The sequence below is a fragment of the Furipterus horrens genome, unplaced genomic scaffold (genome assembly GCF_987537825.1).
Source record: "Furipterus horrens unplaced genomic scaffold, mFurHor1.1.pri manual_scaffold_1, whole genome shotgun sequence".
Taxonomy (NCBI): Eukaryota; Metazoa; Chordata; class Mammalia; order Chiroptera; family Furipteridae; genus Furipterus; species Furipterus horrens.
Genome location: NW_028327171.1, coordinates 59,039,715 through 59,049,198, shown reverse-complemented (window position 1 = coordinate 59,049,198; position 9,484 = coordinate 59,039,715).

The window sequence follows — 9,484 nt, the reverse complement described above, 5'->3', positions numbered from 1 at the left end:
CTTCAGCTGAATGAGGCACTGGCATATAGCTGATAGTAGGCTAGGATACTCTATTTTAGATTTATTTTTCTTGTTATATCCTGACGTTTTCACTATGCAAAAGTAACAGTCACTTGAATGATCCCTGGGCTCTCACGAAACCATAGGTATACCAAATGGCAATTTATCACGTGTTCCCTTCATCCACATCCATAAACTCTCAACACTGCTTGCACACCTTGTGAGTGACCCGAGACTTGTCTTGATCACCAAGTTTTACTTTAATATATGCAAAATAGGCTTGTCTGACAAATGCACTTATGTTTGTCCTTTGGGAATGGTGAAATTGCCACAGATATAACAAAACGAATCAGGGTTGTTTAGGCACTTACAGTGGGAAATTGCAGAGGCAGATATGATCTGAAGGAAAGGAAATAAGTACATATGTAAATAAAAAAATAAATTCTTCTAACTCCTTGTATACAGACAAGAACTTGGACTACATTTCAGAATACAATTCACTATATAGAGCAGCACACAACCTCTCACCACACTGTCTCATGTGTAACTGAATAGCTTAGACAAGTATGAACTTGTTGCTGGTCTCCAAGGTTGTCCGCCCCCCCTCCTCCCTCGAGGGAGGTTTGCTCTCAGCCAATAGGAGAGCACTAGTGCTTCCCTCCATCCAGGCTCGATCCAGCCTAGAGTGGTCTCATTAAGATAAGCTGTACAGAAAAAACTTGATGTGATAGAAGAAAAATAACTGCAGTTTTGAAATCAGCATTCCTATTTAAGTCTAAAACAGCTGAAAAATTAAACTCAATAGGAATTATGTTAAAAATTGTTCCCTGGGTAATCTAGCAGTTTACATCCTCATTACGCCCAATTTATTCATATGTAAAAAAAGTGATTTGGATGGGATATTCATCTCATAACAAAGAAATCATAATTTCACCATGATATCCATATCTAAATAATAAAGCTTAACTCAAAGAATCAAACCTTAATTGCTTCATTGCAAAACATTTAAGTTGTCATATAGAAAGCTAACTTCCCATTTGAAATAGAAAAGATATTTGACACTGAAAACAATTTAAAACTACATAGTAACATGCATAATGTCCAAAAACAAATATAATTTGATAATAATTTTTTTCTTTTTTTTCTTTTTTTTCAGCAGGTGAGTTGTTACACACTCCTTAGCGGATTCCGACTTCCATGGCCACGGTCCTGCAATTTTTTTCTTTTAACAAATATTTCTTGAACACCAATATGTGCTAAGATTCAGGTACAAATTATATAAAAACAATTCTGACCTTACAAAAGCTCAAATTCTCATAAGAAACAAAAAAATATAATAAACAAAATCATTACACTTTATTCAATATTTCAATGAAAATCAGATTTATCTATATATTATTTTTAAAGTTCACTTGGAATGTATATATTTAAAATTCTATCCCATATCCTATGTATTTGATAAGGCCTGAGAATTAAGGATAAGACAATTTGTCTTGTAAACTGAACTCCAAATAATTAAAATAATCTAAAACTCTTAATGGGGTTTTTACAAAATTTAAGCAGAGATATGAGACATAATTCCTAGTCTTCTCTGATCCTTATTACAAAGTTTTCCATAGATATTAAAGCCTATAAGTGACTTTAGAGATAATATAATACAAAGCTCCATTTCTCAGATCAGAAAACAAAGGCCCAGAGACAATGAGTGACTTGCCAGCTAATTAGAGAAACAGACATAAGTCACAGGTCTCCTGGATTCCAGGATGCAGAACCCCAATACTATTCTATGCTAATCCTCAGCTAAGGTTTATGATTTCTTTCTCATAGTGTAAAATAAATATGCCAAAGTTGTTCGTAGTCTAAAGAAAGAGTAGTCTCCAGCTGCTGGTCTCCACAAAATCAAATTGTATCATATCAAAGTTATACGAATATCACCATCCTCTATCCCAAGTTATAGTGGATGATGTTATAGGAAAAATTATTATTTAATTTTATAAACCCGTGAGGTAAATAAAATAAGTACTATTAAAGAGTACTGAAATCATTAAAGTGCTAAGTAACCTGGAATTTCTTAAGCATAGTTATGTAGTAAGAAGCTAGTGGGGGAAAAGTTTTTTGAAAAGGATGAAGGAAATATTGTTTTCTGATACTAAAATTTACTTTAACTTTTTGAAATCACTGCAAATTATGCTTCCCATGTTGAGATAAATGTGCCACAAATAACTAAAGTGATACCTAAAAGTAAACATAATATGTGTCCTATTACTCACACTTTGACTCCTGTATCCCACAGGATGAAACTGCAAAATGATGCAAAAATAAAAGTATTTTGTAACTGATTCAAAACTGGCAGAGATGATAATAGGCATGAAATATCATTTATTTGTTAATATGATTTCTAGCGTAATTTAGCAATATAGTTTAATTTTAGCTTCAAAGAACATTGTTTTAATTTTTTTCTGCTATACTTTACAATAGATAATTACAAGTGTAATTATTATTGGTCATTGGCCATTAATTTGTTTCAGCATACATACCACAGTGGGCAGTAATTACTTCAATAAGATATCATTAACAAAATGAGAAGACCAGAGAAAACATGTTAATTACTGTACGTGCTTCAATGGTTCCTCCCTGGAATAAACAAAGTCTACCAATTAAGATCACACTTACTTTTTTGCCAGATTATATTATGCAGTGCAAAAAATAAAGATAAAATAAAATAAAAATAAGGAAGGGGAAAAAAGGAATGCGACATCATTTGAGGCAAAGATATTTTTGGGACTTAATACTATTTTCCCTTTAAATTCAAATCAGCAAATATGATGACCAAAAGATAGAAATATAGCTCTTACACCCAAGCAGCAATTTCATACAGGCTCATTGGTAATAATGAATAAAAAATTTAATTGACTACTACACCCTATTATAATTATGATGAGAAACATAGAAATTTTTAAATATTTTTAAACTATTGTATAGGAAGTTAAGTTGATTTCCAATTAGTCCATGTATAACTAGCCTATGAATTTTTTTAAATGTTACAATGAAGAATTTGCAATATACCAGACTCCCTTAGAGCATAAGGTTTTGGTGGCCAATGTAGAGTCCCAAGTATGTATTAGCACGGTATTCACAGTATGTTTCTAACCTGAAAGCATAATACAAATATTTATCAATTCAATTATTTCTGTCTTAATCTTCATCCCTCTGGTTCATCACTCAGAACTTTCTAAGCATGCTAATTTGTCCTAAGCATTTGTTTTCTGCATCTTCAGATATATCTACATACATATGCATTTCTCATCGCTGCTCAGTTGGGCTTTCTCTGCAACTGGGTTTGCCACACATCTCAGCTCCAACCCCTGCAGGTGTTCCTGACTTTCTTTTATTGTCCTGAGCAAGGCACATCTCATTTCACCCTCATTCTTCTGCAGTTTCATGCCTTTCCAATCTCCCTTCCAGCTGCTCCAGCTGTACCTTTTACAACCCAGCTGGTAGAGCCTTTTACAAAGACTCTGCCTCTTCCAGACCTAGCGCAACTCTGACCCTAAGTTGCTCACTCTTTTCCATATTCTCTGGTCCTTTTTGATATTCTCTCAGGCTAATTCTAGTACCAAATTCCCCTTGACCTAAGCCATTTCTAGTGTATTTGGACTTGATTATGATTGCTTGTAAAAGTATAGATTCGGCTTTAAATAATTAAAATTTATTTCACATCATCATAATCATTAATATTTATGCAGTATAATTTATAATGTGTACACTTTAATAAAATCTGGAAATATTATTGTCTAAAATAGTAAGATCAACAATAACTGAAGTCAAAAGATGACAAGCTAAATGGAGCGTTATGGTTCATTAGAGACTGCATCCCAGTACTTTTTATTTTACTTATTCAGAAACTTTAACAGCTAGATCTGCTCCCCTTTAATGGGCAAAAGTGTCCTTAGCAACAGTGGTAAGTCACTTAGAAAATTTTAAAATTAAAAAATTATCAAATACTTTAAAACACAGCTAGTACCAATGCAAATATGAAACAGTTTCTGACCTCTGATCTTTTTCTTCAGAAATCCTTCTTTGGTATTCTAGATTCTCTCTTTCTTTTTATGTTCCCAGAAAACCCAGGTGAACTTTTCATTTTGAATTGTGATCCTTCATTTGCTTGTTTGTCTCCCCAGCAGAGTAGGAAGCCTCAGAGTGAGAAAGCAGGTCACCCCACTCTGACAAATACCTAAGGCTCTTCCCCATACAACTTAACAGGTATGCTAAGCAAGGAGTCAATGCAGCTCTACCTAATACACAGAAATAAACACAGGGAGGCTTCCAACTTGAGGAGACAAAGAAAAATAAACTAAATGAAAGAACAAAACAAAACCCCAGAAAAAGACCTAAAAGAAATAGAGATAATCAAGCTATCAGATGCAGAGTTCAAAATACTGGTGATAAGGATGTTCAAGGAACTCACTGAGTATGGCAGCAACAACATAAAGAATGACATGAAGGCTGCACTAAGTGTAATAAAGAAAAATCCACAGGGAACCAACAGTGAAGGTGGGATTCAAATTCAAAAATTTTCTAAGTGGCTTAGGAACCTCTGAGAAAACTTTAAATGTGTCAACATCTGAATCATAGTGACTCCAGAAGGAGAAGAGGAAGAGCAAGAAATTGAAAACTTACTTGAAAAAATAATGAAAGAAAACTTTCCTAATTTGGCAAAGGAAATAGACATACAAGTCCAGGAAGCACTGAGAGTCCCAAACAAGCTAGACCCAAAGAGGATCACACCAAGACACATCATAATTAAAATGCCAAAGTTGAAAGATAAAGAGAATCTTAAAAGTTGCAAGAGAAAAGCAGAGAATTACCCACAAAGGAGTTCCCATAAGACTATCAGCTAATTTCTCAAAAGAAACTGCTGGCAAAAAGGGACTGACAGGAGTATTCGAATGATGAAAAGCAAGGACCTACAACCTAGATTACTATATCCAGTAAAGCCATCATTTAGAATGGAAGGGCAGATAAAGTGCTCCTCAGATGAGGTAAAAGTAAAGAAGTTCATCATCACCAAGCCATTATATATGAAATGTTAAAGGGACTTAAGAAAAAGATATAACTAGACCATCAACTTACACTATACACACACACACACACACAGAAAAAAAAACAACAACCTCAAAATGGATAAAAGACGACAATGTAAATCATGAAACCATAAAAATCCTAGAAGAAAATATAGGGAGTAAAATCTCAGATATTCATTGTAGAAATATTTTTGCCAATATAGCTTCTAAGTCACTGGAAACAAAGCAAAAAGTAAACAAATGTGAGTACATTAAATTAAAAAAGCTTCTGTACAGCTAAAGAAACCATCAGCAAGACAAAAAGGGAACCCACTGTATGGGAGAATATTTTCGCCAATGATAATTTGACAAGAGTTTAATCTCCAAGATATACATAAAGCTAATACAGCGCAACACCAGGAAGACAAACAAACAATTAAGTAATAGGAAAAAGACCTGAACAGATACTTCTCCAAAGAGACATACAGAGGGCCTTTAGATATATGAAAAAATGCTCAACATTAATCATCAGAAATGCAAATTAAAACCTCCATGAGATATCACCTTACACCTGTCAGAATTGCTACCATCAAAAAAGCAACAGACAACAAGTGTTGGTGAGGATGTGGAGAAGAGGGAACCATAGTGCACTATTGGTGGGAATGCAGATTGGTGCAGCCACTATGAAAAACCATACAACGAGTCTAAAAAATTAAAGATGCAACTCCCTTTTGACCCAGTAATTCCACTTCTGGCAATATACCCCAAAGATCCCAAAACACCAATACAAAAAAATATATATGCACCCTTATGTTTATAGAATGCTATTTACAATAACTAAGATTTGGAAACAGCCTGAGTGCCCATGAGTGGATGAGTGGATTACATTTACACAATGGAATAAAATGCAGCAGTTAAAAAGAATCTCTTACATTTTGCAAAAGCATAGATGGACCTGGAGAAAATTATGCTAAGTGAATTAAGGCAATTAATGAAAGAAAAATACCAAACGATCTCAGCTATATGTGGAATATGATGAACACAAAAAACTAATGAACAAGTTAGTATCAGAAGCTTAGAGAGAGAGAACTGGCAATGACCAAAAAGGGGGTAGGGAGACAGGATGAGAGATGGTGAAAGAATTAACCAAAGAACATTTGTGCACAACTCAAGGAAACAAACAACAATGTGGGAATTGCCTTGGGATGAGGAAAGGGTGAGGCTGGGTAAGGGAGGGGAAAGGGAGAAAAGTGGAAACAACTGTAACAGCTTAAACAATAATATAAATAAATAAACAAATAAATAAATATAAATTAACATACTTATTTTTATATTTGAATTTGTCATAGCATAAGTGTCTCGTAGAAAAGACTATAGTTCCCCAATAAAAACAACCTAATTACTTTTCTTGAACTCCTTATAGCATAAGCCAGTCACTTAGTAGATGCTCAACAAATACTTCATGATTGATTCTTTAATTCACATTAAAATGAAACTATATTGGAAGCTCAGTGTTCAACTTCTACCTACTAGACTCCATTACTCGAGAGAAGAATGTCATCAATTGGTACCCTCATTGCTGGTGACACTACAAATTCCTGGAATTAATTAGGTAATAGGTCAAAAGTTCTTTTTTTTTTTTTTAAGTATGTACACATTGACCCAAAAATCCTACTTCTGAAAACGTTTTAAGGAGGCAACCAGACTAGTATGCAAAGGTATTAAAATGTTAACAGACTATTGCATACATTCATGGAAGCTGGCAATAACCAAAATGTTTAATAAGAAGTTGACTTAATTAAAAGAAAATATCATACAATCAACTAATGATAATATAATAAGTGAAAAAGTTTGAGATTGGTTGGTCTGTGGGCTTTATTTTAAAACTGGTTTCTCTTTTTTATCCTAATGACTTGGACAGAAAGGGCCCAGAGGTCTGAGGGGGGAAACCTAAAATATCCCCCTCAGCCCAAACTACATACAGTGGGCAAAAGGATTTTGGACAGGTGTGATATGCCTTGCACACCTTCCTCCAAAGAAGCCTTTTTTTTTCCTAATGAAATATTAATAGAAAAATTAATCCCTGTTTTTTCTCATCTAGTGGTTACGGTTTTTTTGTTCTGTTTTGTTTTGTTTTGTTTTGTTTTTGCAACGCTGGGCTCTAACCCAGCCACCTCCCCTCTAGTGGTTACGGTTTTAATGATGCCCTTTAACCCTATTGCCAAAAAAAAAAAAAAGAAGAAGTTTGAGATATATTGCTGAGTAAATAGACAATATTACATAGCAGAATGTCTAGGACCTATGCCTGTTTGCATGCATATTTGCTATGGCAAAGAAGACAATGTGCACATCAGACATGGTTTCTCTCCAGACCAGGCACATAGCTAGCCTCCACTTCCTAGTGTAAGCAGAAAAGTGGTTCACCATCTTGCGGTCTGAAATATAAAAACACCTCACTTTCCATCCTCTCTACCCACTGGCTGAAGCCCAATGGCCATGAAACTCCAAGAGCAGGTGTTAATAATAGCACTGCCATGAATGACTGCATGGAGCAGAACACCACTGCACCTACACTCCCACTGTTGGCTAACTCTGGAGTTAGAAGCCAACCATTGTGTTAAGCTACCAACAGATTAGAAAGTATTTGTTTTAGTAGTTACAATATCCTAATATTAACAGAAAATAGTAAAAAACATATATACTTCAAAATACTAACAGTTGTAGCAATTGCTTTTTGTATTATATTTTTCTTCTTAAATACCCATTTTGTAATCAAAATATTTTATTAAAAAAGTCTTTAATAATAAAAACCTTACAAATGGAATTTTTACACTTAAATAAAACAAGGTCTGTACAAAAGGTATCCAGCCATGTAATATGAAAAAGAGACATTTATTGAAGAAGATACAAGATACAAGAAACACTATATATAGGACAAGGACACCTCAGTCCCCATCAAAGTAGGCACCTTGGGATTTCCCAGTTGCTATCAGCTGCCCCATCATATTTTCCTGAATCTCAGCAATGGTCTAAAATCTCTTCCCTTTCAAAGGTTATTTTAGTTTTGGGAAAAACCAGAAGTTGCAGGGTGCCAAGTCTGGCCTGTAGTAGGACTGAGTCCCCTGGGTGATTTGATGTCCCATCAAAAACTCTGCATTAGATGTGATGCATGAGTGGGTGCATTGTTGTAATGAAGCTGCCAGTCACCAGTTGCTCATAGCTGTGGCATTGTGGCTCATCTGAATAGTTTCATGGAGGAATGTTCAAGCTTAACACATAATTTGATGCAGATAAATTGCTCTACTTGCTCAGCCATTTGACTGTGACAGCCACACAGTACACATGCTCACTCAATGGCATCTACCAACCCCACTGACTAGTACAGTGAAGTCATCATTGTTCATCAATGCACATTCCATTCTACCCAGCTTGGCTGCCAGATTACATCAATGTCATGCAAATCATTCTCGTCATATTAATAATGGCTGGACTTTTTTCAGACAGACCTTGTATGATTTCCAAATATAGGTAAATGAATGCTTGTTTTTTATTTCCATAATACATTTATGAAATATAAGGGAAGTGTGGAATTTCACTAATGCTTCCTAAATTGTGCAATGTTCAGATGTGATTATATTCTTCAAAAAATGATTTAAGTATAATATATAATTAGTTGCTTTATAGGAGCACTTTGGTCTTGGTTAATGTTCTTAAAAAAACCATAAATTACCCTCTTAATAGTTGCTAATATAGAGCAAAAACTCTAATATGAGTATATTTGCATTCTTTAAATCCTGAACGAATAAAATAGCATCTTGCACCATCTCTCCAACATCTCCACACTTGTCTGAATCATCTTGACTAAACGAAAGACTTGACAAATCATTTAGCTCTTATAATGACTTTGACTCTGTTTCTAAGCCCTCTTACATACCAGTCAAAATTATGTTAATATGCGTTTCACAGTTAAATTAAACATAAAATCATTGTTAAAATAATGATAAAAGATTAAGGCCCCAGACTACAAATGCAGAGAAGAGAAGGCCATGTTTTGCTCAAGAGCTCAGTGAGATCTGCTTGGCCTGGGGCCTCCAAGGATTTTCTGTTGGGGGCGCTTCAGCTCAAGCCAAACAATATCCATTTGAGCATTTCATAGCATTTATAGTCTGTGCATAAAGGCATGCTAAAAATTGTTCAGATTGTAAAAAGAAAACAACAGCATTTTTGTCTGATTTTTACTTTGCTTTTGCACAAGAATTATATGCTTCACTCATTTTTGCTCTAGATGCACTTTACAGACAAGGAAACTGAAGCTTAGTTCATGCCAGTGTAACAAGCTCATAGGGAACAAAGTTGTAACCTTTCTACTTCCACCAACATGATCCATCTCAGGCAGCCTTTTTCATTGTCTCCTCTTCCAT